Source organism: Humulus lupulus, chromosome 7 (genome assembly GCF_963169125.1).
Source record: "Humulus lupulus chromosome 7, drHumLupu1.1, whole genome shotgun sequence".
In the NCBI taxonomy this organism is placed as follows: Eukaryota; Viridiplantae; Streptophyta; class Magnoliopsida; order Rosales; family Cannabaceae; genus Humulus; species Humulus lupulus.
In genome coordinates this window covers 175,267,699-175,291,198 of record NC_084799.1, presented here as the reverse complement: position 1 = coordinate 175,291,198, position 23,500 = coordinate 175,267,699, and positions in this window count along the sequence as shown.

Below are 23,500 nucleotides of genomic sequence, written 5' to 3'. Positions count from 1 at the left end.
TTTATTTCTATATAATAATTTTAAAAGTTGTTAATTAATGCATATTTTTATAAATATATTTACATAATTTAGTTTACAATTTAAATTATATTTTTAGGATTTTTTTTATTTGGACTTTGGCATTAGTTTATAAAGGTCAGATTTTTATAATAACCTTGTTATATTCATAAAATAAGCTTTTAAGAACTTTATCTATTTAGAATGGAAGGTCGGTTGTACAACTAACCTGCTATGTCATTTAGAAAATTAATATTGAAAATAGAGATATAATTTTCTTAAGTTTTTTATATTATTCGAATTGTAAATATTATATACATTTTATTAAATTATTTTCACAAACATAAAATATTTATTTTTTAAACTTATTTTTATTCATATATTTATTAAACTTAAAAAATTACAATGTAATATTTTTTTTAGAAAGGATTACAATGTAATATTGCATTTTTTTAAAATACAATATAAGGTAATTAATAATTAGTATATTATAAAAAAAACATATCAAGAAATATCATTGTAGGTCGGTTTATAAAACGGACCTATTAAGTTGCATAATAGGTTGGTTATACAACCGACCTACCAAGTCATTTAGAAAATTAATATTGAAATATAGATCTTATTAATTTTTCTTAAGTTTTTTTTATTATTAGAATTGTAAATATTATATACATTTTATCTTTTCAGTTTTATTAAATATAAACATAATATATATTTTTTAAACTTATTTTTATTCATATATTTATTAAACTTAAAAAAATTACAATGTATTATTTTTGTTTTAAAACTGTTGACGCCGTTTTTTGTCAACTTAAAAAGAAGAGCAATTAAACAAGAATATATCAGAGGAAATGAATAAAAAGAAGAAAACCGGATCTTTTTACGTGGTTCAGCAGTTAAAATCTGCCTAGTCCACAAGTCTGTGTTATTAGCACTTGGGAGTCTTCTGGAAACTTTCAAAGAATAGTTTCCCAGAGTTTTCTCTCAAGATCTCAAAATTTCCTCTCTTTACAAATGGAGCTTCCTTCTCTATTTATAGAGGAGGTTTCAGAATTCATTCCCACATATTTCGGGAAGATATTATGTGAATCAAATAATATAATGCTAATTAATGCATTATTTGCTACGTGCATGATAATATCCCATAGAATGTGAGATCGGATAACTAATTACATCATATCCCTTAAACATAGGGATTTTACAAAAATTCACACACAACCGACTAGCTTAGATACTAGATTCATTACGCCTTCGAGACCATTTGTCTATCACGAGCTTGACATCTTGCTTCACCTATACTCCCAACAAGTAACCTTTGACGAAGTCATCACATTCGAGCTTACACTTCTCAAGCTTGAACCATCTTGTTTGAGGGAAAGTGTTGAACCCTTGCTATTTCGAGTTGCGAGCCTATCCCATAAGCTTGGAGTATCTTCAAGGCTACACACTGCTTGAGCACACGAGGTCGTCATTTACAGCGAAACAGTCTCTGATTGGTGGATCAAATGATGACTGTGCTTATTTCGAGCCTACACCTAACGAGCCTAGATTTCAGGAACATAATTCCTCATGCTCAAAATCTGGGTATAATATTTTGCCCCCTCAAAAGTATCAGAAGGAAACTTTTGAACTGCTCTCCTTAGAAACTGAACCATCTAATGTACTCAAGAATGGACACGTGTCAGCGAGGGGTTGCTAAACTAGAGTACTCGAGTGCTTTTATACCATGCCCACATCTATTCATCTGCCACCTTTATGCCGCCATCATCACATCTGTACCTGTTTGTTCGATCAAATACTGAATTTGGCCAACGGTCCAGATCAGTTCGATGTTTGACATTCTTTAAAGCCTATAAATATGGCCATATCATCTTCTTCCATTCATTTTTGCATTTTGAACTTTCAGAGAAAAAAGGAGAAAAGACCAGAACCCAAACTTTGTTTTGTTCTTGCATGTTTTCCAAAACGAGAAAGCAAAAGAATTTTGGCTTGTTTGACTCTGTGAGATCATTTTTGCAATCACTCCTCCAGTCGTCAATCTCTTTGTATCCGCAAGCTGCTATGTGTAAGTTTCTGTTATTGATCCCATATGCTTATATATATTTTGTTTTTACATTTCTGTGTTCCTATTGCACCGTGAGCATATTTACTAGTTTTTTACTAGGATATTTGTAGCAATTAGTATCTTCAACCATATAGTTTAGCTGATACCGTAGACTTTGGGTTCAAAAAATTTCTGAAATCATGGGTTTCAAACCCAGATTCAGTGTAAAGGATGCGAATGTAGCTTTTTTATTGTTATTTTTTTATTACGGGTAATGTATCGTGTAGACCAAGAAATGGGGTACTAGTTTAGGGTTTTAAATTGCACGTTTCCCAAATTATCACCTTTTTTGAGTAACTGTCAATTTTTTCCCTGAAAATCCGGGATTCTTAAAATGAATCCACTTTCCCTTCTCTGCGTCAAATACACGCTCGAAGCCCGAGCCTTATAATGGCTTGGGGTTTTCCTCAAGTTAGACCCGTTCTTTCGAGATTTCGATCTTGATTGAGCTCATCCCGCGATTTTGAGCATTCAAGCTCGAACCGCTAAGAATTTTACTCTTATTTCTTGTGTGCGTGGCCCTCACCCTTTTCATTCTTACTAGATGTCGCAAAATCTTGAAAAACGGCGGGGGTTTGTGCTCGCAATTCCCTATTCTCTGACAACTCCAAGCCTTGAATCACCCTTCTCCTGAAATCAACGGCTAATTCACGAGCATAAAGTGAGGTGTGAGCAAGAAGATATTCGAGCTCATTTCCGACATCAAATCAATGAGGTTGAGGAGAGGAAAAGAAAAAAACTTCGGGTTGCTATCCATCCAGATCCAAACCCTGGGCTTAGATTGATCCCTCTTGACCCTACACTCAAAGTAACTGTTGCCTTCAAGCCTGGTGAACTTGTATTCTTGCTGATGGAGGAGTCATCGAATCGTCCATCCACCTCGCAATCAATTGTCATTCCCACCTCAAGGGAAGAATTTTTTGAGGCCGTGCATTACTGGAGCTTGGTTTCTTCATTAGGAAAAATCACCGACATTCTGACTCATCATGGCCTAGGATTATCAGGCTCACTGAGGTGTCGAGCTCTTACCTCCAACGAGCAAAGCTGCTACGCTCCGGGCGATGGCCGCCCTAACAATAAACTTAAACTTGCGGCCTGGAGTCGCGAGCATATGAAGGCAGGGGCTCTATGTCCCTTTAAGTCCTTTTTTAAGGACTTTCTAGATTTTTTTGGCCTCACACCCTTCAAACTCCAGACCAATTCATACAGGGTCTTGTCAGCCCTGAGGTCGCTATATCACGAACTGAAGTGGGATGGACCTTGGCTAAGAGAGATCCTGTGTCTCTTTTGCCTGAAGAGTAACCCTTCTCGAGCTCGGGGAGGAGATGGCTTCTATTACTTGTCGAGCTATCCCAAGGAAAAGGAGATCTTTGAGGACATGCCCAACCATCCCACCAACTTTAAGCTAACCTTCTTTTGGACAGATGGCCTGGCTCCTTCGAAGTTCTATTCGTTTCAATGAATTCATAAGTACAAATTCTTCTTTATTTTCATGCTCGATTAATGTTTAGGCTCGAACTAATTGTTATACATTCAATTCTCCAGTCAATTACCACCATCCTACCCCTACAGACACAATATAGGAGCATAAGGAGGCTCTGCTCCAGCTACCCTACGGTAGGCGTTCCCTATCCTACCTTCTCCACGAAGATAAACTCTGAGCTTGCGGCCTTCTAGAGAAGGATCAACCAAGGGATGATGCCACTTACCAAAAATATACCATGTGGGAGCATGTACCACTCCCCACTGACAAACTTCATCCGAGGCAGAGGTCAACGACATCAAAGGCCCAATCCCCAGCTCGTCGCCACAGGAGTCCGTGTTCGGGGAATGATGCAAATGATGAGGCTTCGAGCTCGAGTTATAGAGGTAAAGTCATCCTCGGCTCGGCCTTGTGGTCTCCTTCCCTTCTAAAATATAGACCTGACACTCTGATCCTATTCCCGGATTATAGGGATACTTTCCATGTATGCTCTTGGGTAGACGATAGGGTCCATAGATTTTATAGCTCACTGGGGAAATACTAAACCATGTATAGTCTGAATGAATTTTTGGATGCGATAGCTGTTCAATATGGAACAAATGATTATAGGGACCTTTCGAGGTTAACTTCCACGTATAGGGAAGGGACTCCCCCAGCTTCTTCTGAAGAGAAGGGATAACTTGGTCCCCGAGCACGAGCTCGGGGGAGAGTTCCAGTTAGTTTTCTCGTCACTTGTCCCTTTGTTTCCATTAGATGTTTGCTCCACATTTACATTAGTATTTTTAAACTCATACTCTAATGTGTGACTTGATTATGCAGGCGACATGGATTCTGACCTTGAAAACGTGCTCAACATCTGCTCGGGAGCCAAGTAGAGCAAGCGCCCGAGAGCGTCAAAAAAATCAGGACGGCCTGCTAAAGTCCCCAAAAAGACCGGGGTGAATCCTTCTCTGGACCCCAGGTCCCGAGCCAAGTTATGACCTCCGACCCCCAGGTCGGAGTTCCTGCGGAAGTTGTTAGCTGAGGAGGAGGATGAGAAGGCTAAAGAGGGGTCGAATGCTGCCAAGGGGGGGGGGGGGTGCTCATGCTTCCTAGAAACCCGATCATGGGTTGCGTCCCATTTATAATTTTTGTAATAGTTAGAACTTTTCTCTTTTATGCCTGATGGAACCAAAATGGGTATGTTTTAAATATTTATACTCGCAAGCGCACGAATCGTATATGGAATATAGTGTTCATGTAAGCAAGGATGTCGAACCCAAAGGAGTTGTCTAAAATCGAAAAGAAAACTATTTTAAACCAAAATTAATAAATTCTAACCTAGCTCCAAAGATTGATGAAAATTTGTAACAATAAAAAAAAAATAAAAGACAATAATAAAGATATTAAAGACAATATATATAACATAAATTAATAATAGAAATAAAGATGGTAAAAGAAAGATTATTAAGATAATAGAATCCACAAAATATAAGTTCAATAATATTTAAAAGTACATTAATTCCCAAGTTTTAGTAATAGTAGAAATTAATCAAACCATCACTTATTCAAATTAGATATTCTATTTAAGCACAAGTTTTTATAAAAATATAGGATCTATCTTCACTTTTCAAAAAGTATAATTTCAAAGCATTTAGTGTAAATCAATCTAATGAAATAACAAATAAATCAATGAACATTATTTATAAAGCAAAACATAATATTTTTGTTCTAAGCATGGATGTGTACAATTTAATGACACATCTTACACGAAGGATATTATGTTTTTGCACTAATGAAAAACAAAGTGTAAATATGTGCTAACAATCCAAAATACATGATATTTAAGATGAAAGAAAATATTTGAAGAAGAAAATCCATAAACTTTACTGCACAAAATAAGAAATCAACATACAAAATAAACACTATCTAGTTACATATTGTTTCATCATCACCGTAATAATCTTAAAAAGATTAGAAACTCATAAATAAAATAGCAAATACAAACTAAAAATTACAAACATAAATAGGAAAATTTGGAGGAGAAACCTCCAAATTTTTCCTCTAAAAACTCATAGGAAAAATGACCAAAAAGAAGAAAAAGATGAAGAGAATTGAGAGGTTTTGAAAGTGTAGAACCTATGGTATGGTAGCCTCTTCTAAAAATAATCACCCTCAAATGGTCTTGAAAAATCCCTATTTATAGCCAAAATGAGGGTATTAAAATAATCAATTTAAATTGATTAAATTAATTAAATTGATAATAATATGACAAATAGGGGTAAATTATATGGTGTAATGATGATGTTATAGGGTAAAATGTGTAGAAAAGTTTGGGTAAAAAAATGGTATTTTTGGACAAAGGGGACAAGGGGACAATGTGCTTTTGTTGGGCTCAAAAAATGGAAAAAGGCAGGGTGTTGGGTGGCTGGGCCACCAGGCAAGCTTGCAGCTGAAACGTGAGGTGCAGCTGGGCAAAGGGAGTTGAGGTGTTGGGCCAGGTAGGCTTGTTTAAGGCCCACGATGGCATTGGTGTTGGCAGGTGTTGACTTTGGTGGAATCAGCTGAAGGAAATGGATCGACGTGCATCAGGTGTGGATGAGAGGAAGCTTGCTGGGAGGAGCTGCTGGGCCTTCTGGGCGTGCGCCTGGTTCTTGGGCTGAAGAGAAATGCCATTTTGTTTTGTTATTTTCTTAAAAATGTCACTTTCTTTTCTTCATTTTTCTTGCTTTTCAAGAGCCACAAATGCAATAAATATCCTACAAAATAAATATAAAATAAATCATAATAAAATATTTTCAACTATAAAATAAATCAATTTAATTTTTTTTGAAAATATTACTTATAACTTAATTTATATTTAATCATTTAAGCTCAATAATACAACATTTTTTTTTTATCAAGAAGAAAATTGAACTTCATTGAACAAAACAGTCAATACAACTTGAGAGCCAAACACTCAAGAACAAACAATCTGTACAGCCAGCTAAAAAACCAGCAGAGCAACGCCCTTAATTACATTGAAGTTTCCTTATATAAATCTGCATTTGAACGGAAATCTTCCTATTATTAACTAAGTAAAGTCTATACTTAACTATGTTAATTACTTCCTTAGCTAAGCTTTCAGCTGTCAAAGAATAACCATAAAAAATACACCTATTTCTGTTCCTCCATATGCTGTAAATAACAGCTGCCACTACCAAGTTCATAATTGAAGCCATAACTCCATGTCGATCTCTAGCAAGCCATACACGCCAGCTACCGAAGTCACTAGGCCAAGCTTTGAATCCTAGCCAGTCAAAAATGATATTAAGGATCTGCTTTGAGAGGCAGCACTCAAAGAAGAGGTGAGGGTGACTCTCAAAGTGACTCCCACAGACAGGACAAAACAGGTTTGTCACCTGTATGTGTAACCGGGTTAAGTTGTCTCTGGTGAGAAGATGCATATTAACCACCTGCCAAAGTAGAAATTTGTGCTTAGGAAGGGTAAGCTTACACCAGACTGCATGATAATAGCCCACCAGTTGCTAATTTAAAGAGTTGTTGTAAAGCTTCGAAGGCTGAAATTTCACAAGATAACTAGCAGCAAGAATCGCAGCATGACTATATTTTCCCCTTATATGGCATAATTTCCTCCAATACCAACTACTATCTGATTTCAGGGTGTAATTCCAGAAGTTAAAACCTTTCAGATATGTGGCATTTATCCATTTGACCAATAAAACTTCAGGCTTTTCAGAAATAGCCCAGATATATTTAGCTAAAATAGCTCTATTCCATCTGGTTCCCTCTCTGAAACCGAGACCTCCATAGGCTTTAGGAAGGCAAACCTTCTGCCAAGAGGTAAGATGAAGCTTGCTCCTATGCCAAGAATTACCCCAAAGAAAGCTATGGCAAAGTTTCTCAACCTCCTTAACAATACTCTGAGGTAAAACAAAGATACTCATCCAGTAATTACGAAGCCCGAATAAAACTGAGTGAATGAGTTGCATTCGGCCAGCAAATTAAAGATGCCTGCTAGTCCAAGATTGAAGTCTCAATTTGATTTTTTGAAGAATAATTTCACAGTCTTCATGTCTCCACTTAGTTGGCCTCATAGGCACCCCAAGGTACTTAAGTGGAAAGGAACCTTCAGGGAGCTGAATCTCTTGAGCAATATGCATTCTCTCAGTGGCAGTGACACCTCCAAAAAATATATGAGATTTTGTAGTATTTATAGAGAGACCAGTAGCAGCACTAAACTCCACAAGAACTTCTTTAAGAATGCTAACAACTAAACGAGTACCTTTACAAATAATATCAAATCATCAGCAAAGCAAAGGTTAAGAAGCTTAAGACTTTTGCACATAGGGTGAAATCTTAAAGTAGAGTTAAGAGAAGCAAGTTGAAGGCTCCTTGGAAAATACAACATTTTTTTACCTCAAATTAAACAACAATAATTCAAATAATTAACTACAACATTTTACAACAAAATAACTATAAAAACACACAAAAATATAACAAATCAAAATAAACCCAATAAATTCAAAATTACTTTAAAACTTAATAAATCAATTAAAAAATCAAGAATTAAGCAACAAGTAGCACATAAAAAGTGGTAAAATAACTCTATTTTGTAAAGTTATCACACCCCCAAACTTAATATTTTGCTAGTCCTCGAGCAAAAGAAAAATTAAAAACACACACATTTTTTTTAATTGGCGATGTCAAATGTTTTCGTCAAAAATTAAATAATGGAAATAGTTCAAAGAAAATCACAAATAAAAATAAAGCTTATGTAATTAATTAAAAAGTTAAAATTGTTTTCAAAATAGATATTTAACATGCAAACACAAAAACATCATGTGAACATCAGACAAGCTTATGCAAAAAAAAAAAAATTAAATCTCCAGAAATAATCAAGCAAATTCTAGGATTTTTTCAATTTTTTTTTAGAGATTTAAAGAATTTAATGTTTAAATAAACTATATCCAAATATCACAAATTCGAATAGAATAGAAAAGTGACATATTATGAAAAATATATATTTAAACAAAACTAACTTAAAATTTTTAAGTAAAGCTTACTAATTATTTATATTTTTCTAAGAGCCAAGAACAATTTCAATCATAATTCTTATCATTAGAAAATGAAAATCACCAATATTTTTTTTCAAACAATACAAAGAAAATATTTTTTTTTTTACATCATATAACAAATGAAAATCACATAAAAACAAAAAGAAAAATACACAACGCTACCCCCAAACTTAAAAGAAACATTGTCCTCAATAAGTAGTAAAATGGAAAAAGTTAAGAACTACTCCCTTTGATGTATGCTTCATTGATTTGACTCATTTGTTTTCTTCTCTTATTTTTGGCAAGAAGTTTCCTTCAAGCTTTATAAAAAAACATGAAACAAAAACACACAACAAAAGTGAAATATAAAATGAAACATAACAAGTATGGGTGGCCTCCCACAAAGCGCTTTAGTTTATAGTCTTTAGCTCGACTATAATTTTTTTTTTCTTTTAACCTACACCCAATTGATGGTGTAGAATTTCATTAGTAAGGCGAGTTATGACTTTGATGCAAATGTCATAAATAATAATTACTAACATCACACCTACAAGAAAATTAGAAATATGCAATTTTAATAGAATAGCAATAAAATAAGAAAATTGCATATCTATATTAGACTCCTTTTCATTTTGAGTAAATATACAAATTTGTTCATTTATGGGCTCTTGAGATATAATTATATCTTTTTCATTTTCCTCATGAGACTCGAAAATTATTTCATCCAACTCTTTTGTTTCATTAAGGGGTTGGATGCATATTACAAGTTGTTCAACAACTTCATTCTCCTTATCATTTTCAATTTGACTATTTGGATTAGGAATGGATTGGTTGAGATAAACTTGTTTTTCCGACTCTATAACAGTTGCAAGTTGTCCTACTATTGTCTCAATTTTTTAGATTGACTGAGACTGGGCTAGTAAGATTTGGTAGGTTGATTGAATGAACTGTTGTAGGCTATCCTCTAAAGATGGACTCATTTCTTGTTGACTGGGATACGATAGGTCGGTTTGGGCATGACTTGGATTAGGCATGTTGAATTCATGCCCTTGATTAATTGGAGATTGGGTATGGCTTCATGAAAATTTTGGATTATAGGTAGGGGTAAAATGGATATCAAAGGATTCATGCATATCATACATATCATTAGTTTCTCCATAATTTAAATTTGATTGCTCATAATAGTTGTACTTAGAATTCCAACTATAATTAAAATGATCAATTTCAAGAGATTTTTTTTAAAAATTATAACAAAAATTAAGAAGAGTACTAAACACAAAAAAAAAATTAATAATAAAAACAAATTAAGATAACATAAACAATATTAAAATATGAAAACAAGAGCTAAGACAAGATTTAAGTTTTTTTTTTCTTTTCAAGTATTTTTTTTTTCACAATAATATGATAAACGACAACGAAGAATAAGGTAAAATTAAATAAGATTATAAAAAATTAGGCAAGATTAGGGAGGCATAGCATGCCATCAACCATAACAAAATTAAGGTAAAAATTAGGAGGCACAAGTGTCATCAACTAAAACATAAAATAAAATACTAGGAGGCAAAATTGCCATCAACTAGTAACTTGCAAAAATAAAATAAAAATAAAAACAATATAGATAAAGAAAATTACAATAACGGTTAGGAGGCACAAGTTCCATCAACTATCAAAATTAAAAAGATAGATAGGAGGCACAAGTGTGGTCAACTAAAAAAAACAATAAATATAAATATATAAGTAAGTTTTTTTTATGGGTGGTAGAACCGTCCCAAATTTTCTTTTTATTTTTTTTTAGATTTTATATAAATATATATATCTTTAGTTTATTTTAAGTGCAAAAATTAAAATAACTAGTAGAAGAATTCACTAACCTTGAGATAAATTTCGTTTCTTTTCTCTTCCAACTCCCCGGCAACGGCGCCAAAAACATGATGGACCCAAAACGAGTATGTTTTAAATATTTATACTCGCAAGCGCATGAATCGTATATAGAATATAGTGTTCATTTAAGCAAGGATGTCAAACCCAAAGGAGTTGTCTAATATAAAAAAGAAAACTATTTTAAACCAAAATTAATAAATTCTAACCTAGCTCCAAAGATTGATGAAAATTTGTAACAAAAAAAATAAAATAAAAGACAATAATAAAGATATTAAAGACAATATATATATAACATAAATTAATAATAGAAATAAAGATGGTAAAAGAAAAATTATTAAGATAATAGAATCCACAAAATATAAGTTCAATAATATTTAAAAGTACATTGATTCCCAAGTTTTAGTAATAGTAGAAATTAATCAAACCATCACTTATTCAAATTAGATATTCTATTTAAGCACAAGTTTTTATAAAAATATAGGATATATCTTCACTTTACAAAAAGTATAATTTCAAGGTATTTAGTGTAAATCAATCTAATGAAATAACAAATAAATCAATGAACATTATTTATAAAGAAAAACATAATATTTTTGTTCTAAGCATGGATGTGTACAATTTAATGACACATCTTACACGAAGAATATTATGTTTTTACACTAATGAAGAACAAAGTGTAAATATGTGCTAACAATCCAAAATACATGATATTTAAGATGAAAGAAAATACTTGAAGAAGAAAATCCATAAACTTTACTGCACAAAATGAGAAATCAACATACAAAATAAACATTATCTAGTTACACATTGTTTCATCATCACCTTAATAATCTTAAAAAGATTAGAAACTCATAACTAAAATAGCAAATACAAACTAAAAATTACAAACATAAATAGGAAAATTTGGAGGCAAAACCCCCAAAATTTTCCTCTAAAATCTCATAGAAAAAATGACCAAAACGAAGAAAAAGATGAAGAGAATTTAGAGGTTTTGAAAGTGTAGAACTTGTGGTATGGTAACCTCTTCTAAAAATAAGCACCCCAAAATGGTCTTGAAAATTCCCTATTTATAGCCAAAATGAAAGTATTAAAATAATCAATTTAAATTAATTAAATTAATTAAATTGATAATTGTTGACCCTGATTTTGGTCAACAGACACGGAGTAAAAAATGCTTGATGTGGACAGATACGTTGAAATGAGAATAATGACGAAAACAGTAAAGCACACAAGAATTTATAGTGGTTCGGCCCCAGAATCTGGTAATAACCTACGTCCACTTGAGTTGTTATTGATATAATATTTCAATTGAGTGATCAAAGAACTAGGGTTCAATGAGTTTCACCAACCTCCGAAGAACAAAACAATATATCGAATGTGATAGCTCTAGCTCACTCGTAAATCTCTAATCTCTAGTAATTAGAAAGCAAAAAGTGTCTAAAGAGCCAAAAAGAATCCCTTCCTTGAGCTATTTTTCTCTATTTATAGGCTTAAGGAAGATTACATTAATTTGTTGCAGATATTCTTTCCTAAATAATCGGATACTCAGGAAATCATGGGAGATCATTTCGGATATGATCATAACTGCATAAGATTTTCTCCAAATATATCAAGTATACGACCAAGCTGGTCGTTTATAACGGTTGAGCATTGCACCATGGGAATCTTTCTGGTCGATGGTCGAACAAGACTTCCGCCAGGTGTCAGCCACGTGTACCAAACATCTACCATGTCATCCATGCCTTTTTTTTGGATAACATTTGCCCCCCAAGTTTGTTTAGTGCGACCAGCAATAAAGAAACTTTAGGGAAACAACCGTTCATATGCCCCACGAAATCTGTCAGAGTCTTCGTGCGTTTTTGAAAACCGTGACATAATCATGTCTAATAAAGCCTTTTCGGTTTTCAAGAAATTAATGTGACGACTTATACACTCCCCCGCGTTTTGAAAATGGGAAAGTCATGATTGCCACTTTTTGCTATACTTCAGTCTCTATAAGTAGCCTTTTTATCTCTCTTACAATCCGTTACTCACCATTTCAATCAAGAACTCCCAAGAACTTTGCTCCAGAGCCCAGAATTTTGAAAAAATCCAGACCTCCTGCCGAAGATTTTTCCGACTTCAAAACTTTTATTTTTCTGAATCTCCAACTTTTTCCCAGGTAATCTTTCAGTCTTTCAAACTTTTCGTGATGCCATGCATGTAGTTACTGTACTTTGTGATTTCCTGCGTTCTTGAATAGAAATTTATGAGGATTTTGTACAAACCATCTGATGCTTGGTAAGAGAGTGTATTTCTGCTTTATATAAGTTAGGAGCTAGTTTGATAGTAAGGATCATAGGTTTAGGGCGTAAGATCGACGTAAAAATTCGATCTTTAAGCTAGCTGAAAAAACTGGGGTTTTTCCCGCCCTTTAGGAGCTGAAAAAGTTTCTTTTCAAAAACATTTTATTTCCTTTTTGATCCGTTTCTCAAACTGCTAGCACCAAACTTAGTGTATGGGTAGGATGCTGCTAGTCAATAGATGCGAGCAACGTTATCCCAATTTCCCACGTAACTCCTCAGGCCATGTGTCTTATCTCCTCCTTTGTATGTTTGCAGTTCATATGTATGACCCTTGGGGAGGAGAAAGACCCATTGAAGACGACCTCCTAGCTCAGCTACTTGAAGGCGAAGAAAACCCCTTTACTCTGATACCATATATCCCTTTCTCTCACCCTAGCCCAAACACTTCTCCAGTTCCAACCCAAAGAATGGCCCGAAAAAAAACTAAAGCTCAAAAAAGGAAAATCCCTAACTTCTCAAGCCAGCCTACTGCTGATGCCCCATCAACCAGTGGTCGAGGCGAAAACGTTCCTGATGCCAATGTACAAAGGCATGCCCGTCCTCGACACGCTGCTAAGCCGGATGTCGAGTGGCATGTTGTTCCCCAGAGTAGAGTGACGATCAAGATGATCGCCAACTAGTTAAATAAGTATAAACTGACTGGGTGACCCTGGTTAAACCTTCCCTCGACCAGAGGGCCAACCTGCCAGGCGGGGCCTACAGCTGCCTGGTCACAATTTCATATTGAGGCAAGTGCTACTTTGCCTCTCCACTCATTCTTTCAGGGGGTGGCAAATTACATTGGAGTTGCCCCTTCTAAATTACTCCAAATGGATATAGAATGCTGGCCACACTCTATATCCTTTACAAACTCAAAAAATGGCCAGAGCCCACTCCCCACGAGGTCAACTTTCTTTTTGACCTTAAGTCCAACCCTAACCAAGAAGGCACGGGGTTCTTCCACTTTTGTCATCAAGAAACCGGGTGCACTTTCTTGTCCGACACCACTCACATTTCCAATGTGGGGAGGTATCACAAGGAATACTTCCTTACTCCCGACTTGGCTGCAGACAACTTGGCCTTCACCCAAGGAGGTAAAAATTATTATGTCACTAGCTTCTTTGCTAAGTGTTTTTCTGCCACAATGTCTTGACATTTCATTGTGTTCCAGGCCCATGGTTACGTCAATCCCAACTCTAGGGATGGAGTCAAGGGCGACACTCTTAGCCAGCATGCCGAATGCTGATAATAGTGTCAAAAATTTAGTTACTAAGGCCAACCTTAGGTCGGCCGGTATCTGGAATCCCCAACCAACGACGAGCGAACCTTCCATGGAAAATGCCCAAGCTGAAGTGGAACCTGAGCAGCCCCAAGCGTCTCCTCTGTGGTGGAGACCAACTGGGGTTACGATCAGGGAACCTACCATCCTTCGTCGAGCAGAGAAACCCTTGGCCCCCGAGGGCAAAGGAAAACAAAAGGCTGCCGAGCCTACTGAACTTTCTGACGACTCGTTGGATGAAAACGGTATAATAATCTCGCTTTAAAATCATTTGCCAATTCCCTCTCATCTATTTGATTGGGATGGAAAGTTTAAGAATGCTCCCTCCTTAAATTCAGATTTCTTTCAGGTACTAGGTAGTTCAGTAAATAATGTAACGACCAGTAGTTGTAGTGCGGGTACTTTACTTGTAATCCTTTTACTTTCATTCTTTTATCCTGCATGACCATTTAGTCTTACTGCTTGCGTTGCTTCCTTTTATGCAGGTATGGACTACGAGGACGTTTTTGAGCATTACCAGGCTGCCGCTGCCTCTTCTGTCCCGAAGAAGGATAGCAAGAGGGCTCGAGGGGAAAGCAGCAAGACCCCCTCGAAGAAGGCTCGAACAGACGATGTTCCAACCACCGCCCCCTCCAAGGAGAACTCACCACCTCCACCCTCCTCCGGGCAGACGACTCCCACTCCTGCTGATCCACAGTATTTTTCCAAGGCTCTTAACAGGGAGGCATTAAACACCTCGCCCGAAGGCTCCCTGCCCAGCTTCGTGGTCGGCTCAACCAGGGAGAGGATATATAGGCTTTCGAAGCACAGACGTAGCCAGGCAGCCATTACTGAAACTACCTCCATGGAGGCTGATTAGGTCGTCAACAGAGGGCTGAACGAGATAGTTAGCATAAGTTATCTCTTGTTTACTTTATCATTTATTTCTGATTTCTTGTTCTTACTTTATCTTATTCTCCATCTTCAGGGGCTGCTAACTTTAACTGCTGGCTGGCGCCGTGTTGGGGCGTTGGTTTCTCGGGGACAGAACTTTGACTCCAGGCTTGCCTAGACTAAGCAAGGATTTGAGGCTGACTACAACAAGCTGCTCGAGGAGAATAAGGAGTTGTCCAAACAGAACGAACAACTATGCGAGGACAAAGCTACTCTCACCAAGGAGCTTCTGGACGCCCAAGATGCCTTGAAGAAAGCCAACGAATCCTGGGAAAAATTCAGGGAAAGTGTCAGGCTCAACACTCAAGCATGTACTCAGCTTGAGCTTGATCTGATCGCTAACAGGCAGGAGATGGGGGAGATTGAAAAACAAGTGCAGGAGCTCGAGGAGGCCGGGGCCAAGAATTTGAAGAAGAACAAGGAGGCCACTCACCTTTGCTTCTATGAATTCTGGAAGCACAACCGGGAGGCTAACTTCAACTACCTGTCCGAGCATTTGAAGAGGACTCTGATGGCTCAGTGCGCCATCTGGCTGGAAGAAGAAGAAAAGGCCAAAGTGCTTTCCTCTCCAGAGATCTCCCTAGCAGGGGGGGTTGATGGTGATGATGCTGAAGCTGGTCCTTCGGCTGACCAAGGCACTCCTCCCAACCCTCAAGACCCTCCTGCTCCTTAAGAATTTTTCTTTTTATTTCGTTTTCATGGCCCACGGGTCGCGTTGTAAAGATAATTTGTTTTTATTGCTGCAAGGGCAGCTTTTTACTTTGCTCCAATGGCAGCTTTTTACTTTTAATTAAACAATTATATCCGAGCAGTACTGCTCGCGGTGTAAAAGAATGACTTTTGATATTATAATATTTCAGTCTATTATAACATCTGTTCGCATGACCGAACTTAGCATAGTACTTTGGCTTGATTTAACAAAATATAAATTTTGAAAAATACTCTAAGTACTGTAGCATGCTTTCACTCATTTTGTTCATGTGTTTACATACCTCTTGGTATACTTTGCTATCGATATACCTTATATGCCCCCCAAGTGATCGAGGAGATTTAGGTCCTTAGTCACTTGCCTTGACCATGACCTGTGTGAACATGACTGCTCGGTAGGAAATGCAACACTTATAATACAGCAAAACATCACACGTAATGAACAAATACATGTAAAAATAAATTTACAAAGGTTGGCAAGTATGACTGGCTGCGCACAGTCCCTTATAATTCTCGTATTAAAATGGACTAAACATGTCTTTACGAGTGATCTTAAAAAGATCTTACACTTATAAGCGATTAGCCATACAACGTGGCTAAGCCTTTTTTCAAAACTTGTAAAAAGTAAAAATTAATACAGGCCTGTCCTTTAAAAAGGACTGTTTATTAGTAATACTTGCGCAAGTGTTCTCCGTTCCAATAGCGTGGGACAAGATCTCCATTTAAGCGTGCAAGATTGTAGGTGCCTGGATGAAGGACTTCCTCAATCTGGTAAGGTCCTTCCCAGTTTGGTCCGAGTACTCCAGCAGTTGGGTTGCGAGTGTTTAAGAAAACTCTTCGGAGTACTAGATCTCCAACGTTGAACTTTCTTTCTTTCACCTTTGAGTTAAAATACCGGGCGACTTTTTGCTGGTACGCAGCTACTCGGAGTTGGGCTTTTTCCCATTTCTCTTCAAGTGAGTCTAGGGACTCCATCATCAGTTGGCTATTCTAGTCCCTGTCGTATGTAATTCGTCGGTGTGAGGGGGGATCTAACTCGACGGGCAACATAGATTCATACCCGTACGCTAAGGAAAATGGGGTATGACCTGTCGCTGTTCGATGAGAAGTTCTATATGACCAGAGTACTTCAGGCAGTTGTTCTGGCCATGCTCCTTTAGCATCTTCAAGTCTTTTCTTCAGAGTATCTTTGAGTGTTTTGTTCACTGCTTCGACTTGCCCATTTGCTTGTGGGTGTGCGACTAAAGAAAAGCTTTTGACAATTCCATGTCTTTCGCAGAAGTCTGTGAATAAGTCACTATCAAACTGGGTGCCGTTGTCTGAGAAATTTTTTCGAGGCAAACCATATCGGCAAACAATGTTCTTGATGACAAAGTCCAGAACATTCTTGGTCGTTATGGTAGTGAGTGGCTCAGCTTCGACCCATTTGGTGAAGTAGTCGACTGCATATTTTACTCCACCCTTTCCCGTTGGCAGGGATCCAATCAAGTCTATACCCCATACTGCGAAAGGCCAAGGACTCTGCATCTGCTTTAACTCGTTGGGAGCTGCGCGTGGGATTTTGGAAAACCTCTGACACTTATCGCATTTTTTCACAAACTCCATTGAGTCCTCATTCATAGTCGGCCAGAAATAACCCTGCCTCAGAATCTTCTTCGACAAGCTCAGCCCCCCAGCGCGGTCCCCACAAAAGCCTTCATGTACTCCCTTCATTAGTTCTTTAGCCTTTTTCGGTGTAATGCATCTGAGCAGTGGCATGGAATATCCTCGCCGGTAAAGGACACCATCGACCAGTATATACCTAGTAGCCTGCCTTTGAAGAGTTCTGGCTTTGTTTCTATCTGCTGGTAGTACTCCATTTGTGAGATACTCCAAATATGGTGCCATCCATGTATCCTCCATCCGGATTTCCATATTGGTTTCGTCTGCTCATATGCTCGGCTCGCACAATCTTTCTACAAGCACTATATTCAAAGTGTCAGCGTCTTTCTCACATGCGAATTTGGCTAAAGTATCTGCGTTTAAATTCTGATCTCGGGGAATTTGCTGGAGGGTATACTTCTCGAATTGTGCCAGCATATCTCTAGTTTTGTTTAATTAGGCCACCATTTTGAGGCCCCATGCTTGATACTCCCCTAAGACTTGATTCACTACTAGTTGTGAATCATTGTAGATATCAAGCACTTTTATATTCATGTCTTTGGCTAACCGTAGTCCTGCGAGGAGTGCTTCATATTCGGCCTTATTGTTCGATGCAGTGAAATCGAACCTAAAAACGCAGTGAAATCGATGCCCTTCTGGCGTTATCAATATCACTCCTGCTCCTGCGTGAGATTCGTTGGACGATCCGTCCGTGAATAACTTCCACGATGGAGCTTTGACTAGGGGCCCAAGCGCACTAAGTTTTTCGTACTGCTCGTCATCTGGGAGCTCAGTGAATTCAGCGATGAGGTCAGCCAAGACTTGTCCTTTTACTGATGCTTGTGGTGAATATGTGATATCGAGCTGCTCGAGTTTGACTGCCCATTTTAATAAGCATCCAGTCGCCTCTGGCTTTTGCAGAACTTGCCGAAGGGGCTGGTCAGTTAAGACTGTGATGGGATGGGCTTGGAAGTAAGGATGTAACTTTCTTGAGGCCAAAATCAAGCAATAGGCTAACCTTTCGATTGGAGGATACCTCAATTCAGCCCCGATTAACCTCTTGCTTACATAGTAAACTGCTTTTTGTACGCCTTCTTCTTCACGTACAAGCATCGCACTGGCAGCAAATTCGGTGATCGCCAGGTAAATGAACAAAGTTTCTCCGTCCATGGGATTTGATAAAATAGGAGGCTGTGCCATGTGGGCCTTTAAGGCCTAGAAAGCCTGTTCGTAGTCTCCTGTCCCTTCAAATTTCTTGTTGCCTCTAAGTAGATTGAAGAAAGGGATACATTTATCCGTCGACTTGGAAATATATCTACTTAGTGCGGCAATTCTTCCAGTTAAACTTTGCACATCCTTGATTCTTATTGGCAATTTCATGTCGATCAGGGATTTTATCTTGTTGGGGTTGGCCTCGATTCCTCTTGAATTAACAATGAACCCCAAGAATTTCCCTGATCCTACTCCGAAGGAACATTTGAGAGGATTTAACTTCATCTAATATTTGTTCAGAACGTTGAAACACTCTTGTAAATCCTTCACATGTCCTTCTGCTTTTTTCGACTTTACCAGCATGTCGTCCACGTACACCTCCATGTTTACTCCAATCAACTCCTTAAACATGTGTTTAACCAATCGCTGGTAAGTCGCATCAGCGTTTTTCAGTCCGAAGGGCATTACTTTATAACAGTATAACCCTGTATCAGTCCGAAAGCTAGTGTGATCCTCGTCAGGGGGATGCATACTGATCTGATTGTACCCTGAATATGCATCCACGAAGGAGAGGATCTCATGTCCTGCAGTTGCATCCACCAGCTGGTCGATCCTTGGGAGTGGTAAACAATCCTTTGGGTAGGCTTTATTAAGGTCTATGAAATCCACACAGGTTCGCCATTTGGCGTTAGGCTTGGGAACCAGTACCGGATTAGAGACACACCATGGATAAAACGCCACCTTGATGAACCCATTCTCCTTCAGTCTCTCGACTTCCTCTTTTAAGGCTTTCGATCTATCCTTATCGAGCAGCCTTCTTTTCTGTTGCACGGGTGGAAAACTCTTGTCAACGTTCAGGACATGGCTGATAACTGCAGGATCTATCCCAGCCATGTCTTTGTGTGACCAGGCGAAAACTTCCTGGTTCTTTCTTAAAAATTCCACCAGTGCATGCTTCGTTATTGCTTCTAAGTTTTTCCCGACCTTTACCACTCTGGTCGGGTCTTCTTCGTCAAGTTGGACCTCTTCCAGGTCCTCGACAGGTCCAACATCTTCCTCAAAATCCCCAAAGCGAGGATCTAAGCCCTATCCTCACTTTGGGCAACACCCTATTTGGTGACTCCATCACCGGATTGGGCTTGCGTATCATTGCCATCTGCAACTTATCTGGGGGAGTGCTATTTGACGTTCCCTTCTTCGCCTTTGTAACTGAGGCGTTGTAGCACTCCCTTGCTTCTCTTTGATTTCCCAACACGTGTCCTACCCCTGCGTCTGTCGGGAATTTCATGGCCAAGTGCCATACTGAGGTGACGGCCCGAAGATCAACCAGTATGGGCCTTCCAATAACAGCATTGTACGCCGAAGGACAATCGACTACTATAAAATTAGCGAGTAATGTCCTGGTAGCAGGCGTTGTACCTGTTGTGACTGGAAGTCTGATTGACCTTGCTGGGGCGAGTCCCTCGCCAGAGAAGCCATAAATTGTTTGGTTGCAGGGCTCCAAGTCCTTGACGGACAACTTCATGCGTTCCAGCGAAGATTTGTACAGAATGTTCACTAAACTTCCTGTATCCACTAGTACTCTTTTCACCATCATGTTGGCGATTTGAACGTCCACGATCAGCGAATAGGAATGTGGGAATCGGACATGCTGGGCGTCGCTATCAGAGAAGGTTATCTCACCATCCTCTGACCGAGCCTTCTTCGATGCCCTGTTCTCCACAGACATCATCTCGATGTCCTGGTCATAGTGTAGAGTTTGAGCATATCATTCCCTCGCCTTTCCACTGCTTCCCGCGAGGTGCGGGCCTCCGCAGATGGTGAGTAAAGTGCCAGCTACGGGGTCAGGCTGCAAAGGTGGTGAGTGTTGGCGTGTGGGCACATGCTCGTTGCCACCTGGAGCCTCTCGTTGGGAATTTCCCGAGGCCCGTACATATCTTCTCAAGTGCCCTTGTCTAATAAGGAACTCGATTTCATCCTTTAGCTGGTTGCATTCATTTGTATCATGTCCGTAGTCGTTATGATAACGACAGAACTTGGTAGTGTCTCTCTTCGAAATATCTTTTCAAATGGGAGCAGGTTTTTTATAAGGCACACTGAAACTTGTGGCCTGATTCACCTCTCCCGAGACTCAATAAGGGCAGTGTAGTTAGTGAACCGAGGTTCATAACGATTACCCTTGGCTTGTTTATTGTCAGAGGTGGAAGGCTCATTATGTGGCCGTTTCCCCCCATTCTTGCCATTGCCATTGCCGTTCCCGTTTCCTTTGCCGTTGCCGTTGGGTTTTGACCCATTGGCAGCTTTGGCGGGCTCGGCAGTCCCCTTATCCTTGCCTGGGGGCTTTCCTTCACTGGCTATGGCGTCTTCAAGCTTGATGTATCGATCATCTCGATCAAAAAATTCCTGGGTAGTCCTGACCCCATGCTTTCTGAGGCTGTTCCAAAGTGGCGTGCGACGCTTAACTCCTGCAATTATGGCCATCATCTTGCCTTCGTCTCCCACTGTTTTCGCTCCAGCAGATGCTCGCATAAAATGTTGGACATAATCCTTCAATGGTTCTCCGTCTTGCTTGCGTATTTCAACCAGCTAATTTGCCTCAGTTGGGTGTACACGACCCGCATAGAATTTTCCGTAAAAATCCTTTACGAACATTTCCCAAGAAACAATACTTGTAGGAGGGAATTTGAAAAACCACTCTTGTGCAGCATCAGAAAGTGTTGCAGGAAAGATCCTGCACCGAGCGTCTTCAGACACTTTCTGGATGTCCATCTGTATCTCTAACTTGTTGACATAAGATACTGGGTCACCATACCCGTCAAAATTTAGAAGCATGGGCATTTTAAACTTACTAGGAGTCTCTGCCACAGCTATCCTCTGAACGAAAGGAGTGCCCTTTCTCCTATCGTGATCGATATAAGACGTTCTTCCCCCGACCAGCTGTTACACTGCCTGGTTGAGGGCATCTATCTGGGCTTGCACGACGCTAGGAATCGTCGGGGCCTCTACTGCTGCTGGGGGAATGTACTCATCGTGTCGTTCCCTGCGATCATTGAGTACATCTCTTAAATCCTCGTCTCTTCTCCACTGCTCGCTAGTTCTGAGCCGGTTAAAGACGTTATTTTGTCTGGGCTACCCCCCAGCATCACGTCTTTTAGGTTGGTCATCCCTAGGTGGTAGGCTTCTGCCCCCACCTCTTTCTTCATTTCTCCGACCGACATTTCCTCTACCTGAGTTGGCCTCATTATAACCATGGTCATCTCTGAACCTCGATTGGCCATGGTGGGATTGACTGTCCCTCGGTTGCCTCCTCGGGCTGGAACGTCCCGAGAGTTAGAGGGTGGCCTGCGTTGGTCGGTGGGTCTCCGTGTATTGTCATGCCGTGGGGGGGGGGGGAATGCAGAGCCTATCTCTGAGTCCCTTCTGTTACTAGAAGGACGCTGCCCTCTGCTCGGTGGGTTCGGCTCTTCGCCCCTATGGCGTCTAGGACTACGAGGCTGCTGCCCGGCCCTATTCTGCCTTGACTGCGGGGGATTGCCGCGACCAGCATGGGATGGAGGCTATGCTTCAGGATCCCTTAGAGGGACATCGTTCTGAGGCACTGATGGCTGCTCGGGCCTTTGGGGACTTGAGGGCTGGATCGGCGGGCTAGGATTAGAGCCCCTCTGGGGTGGCCCATTTGAAGGTTGATCAGGCTGCGATGCAGGTGCAGCCTAATTCCTAGCCAGCTGTAGGGCTGCTTCGAAGGATGCCATGGCTTCCCTCTGGAAACGGTCCATCTCTGCCTGCCTTTCACTCAGTTCCAGGCGTTGTCGCTCAATCTCTTGTTGCTGCCGTGCCATAATCTCGGCAGCACTTTCTTGGCTGGCCCTCAGATTAGCCAGTTCGTCCTACAATACCCCCAGGGTATTCTTCAGCATCTCGGAATCCAGTTCTTCCTCGTCGAATTCCAAATGTGGCTTATCTTCGGTCACGTTTGGAGGAGGAGGCGGCGGTTGAGATGGTGCAGCGCTAGCCGCCTGCCCAATCTTCTTTGTTGTTTTCGCCATTAATACTTCAACAATATTATATCAAGCTCTCAATGAAAGCACTAGAATGTTGACCCTGATTTTTGTCAACTGACACAGAGTAAAAAATGCTTGATGTGGACAGACATATTGAAATGAGAATAATGACGAAAACAGTAAGGCACACAAGAATTTATAGTGGTTCGGCCCCAGAATCTGGTAATAACCTACGTCCACTTGAGCTGTTATTGATATAATATTTCAAAGGAGTGATCAAAGAACTAGGGTTCAATGAGTTTCACTAACCTCTGAAGAACAAAGCAATATATCGAATGTGATAGTTCTAGCTCACTCGTAAATCTCTCATCTCTAGTAATTAGAAAGAAAAAAGTGTCTAAAGAGCCAAAAAGAGTCCCTTCCTTGAGCTATTTTTCTCTATTTATAGGCTCAAGGAAGATTACATTAATTTGTTACAGATATTCTTTCCTATATAATTGGATACTCAAGAAATCATGGGAGATAATTTCGGATATGATCATAATTGCATAAGATTTTCTCCAAATATAACAAGTATACGACCAAGCTGGTCGTATATAACGGTTGAGCATTGCGCCACGGGAATCTTTTTGGTCGATGGTCGAACAAGACTTCCGCCAGGTGTCAGTCACGTGTACCAAACGTCTGCCATGTCATCCATGCCTGTTTTTTGGATAACAATAATAATATGGCAAATAGGAGTAAATTATAGGGTGTAATGATGATGTTATAGGGTAAAATGTGTAGAAAAGTTTGGGTAAAAAAATGGTATTTTTGGACAAAGGGGACAATGTGCTTTTGTTGGGCTCAAAAAATGGAAAAAGGCAGGGTGTTGGGTGGCTGGGCCTGGCAGGCTTCTGGC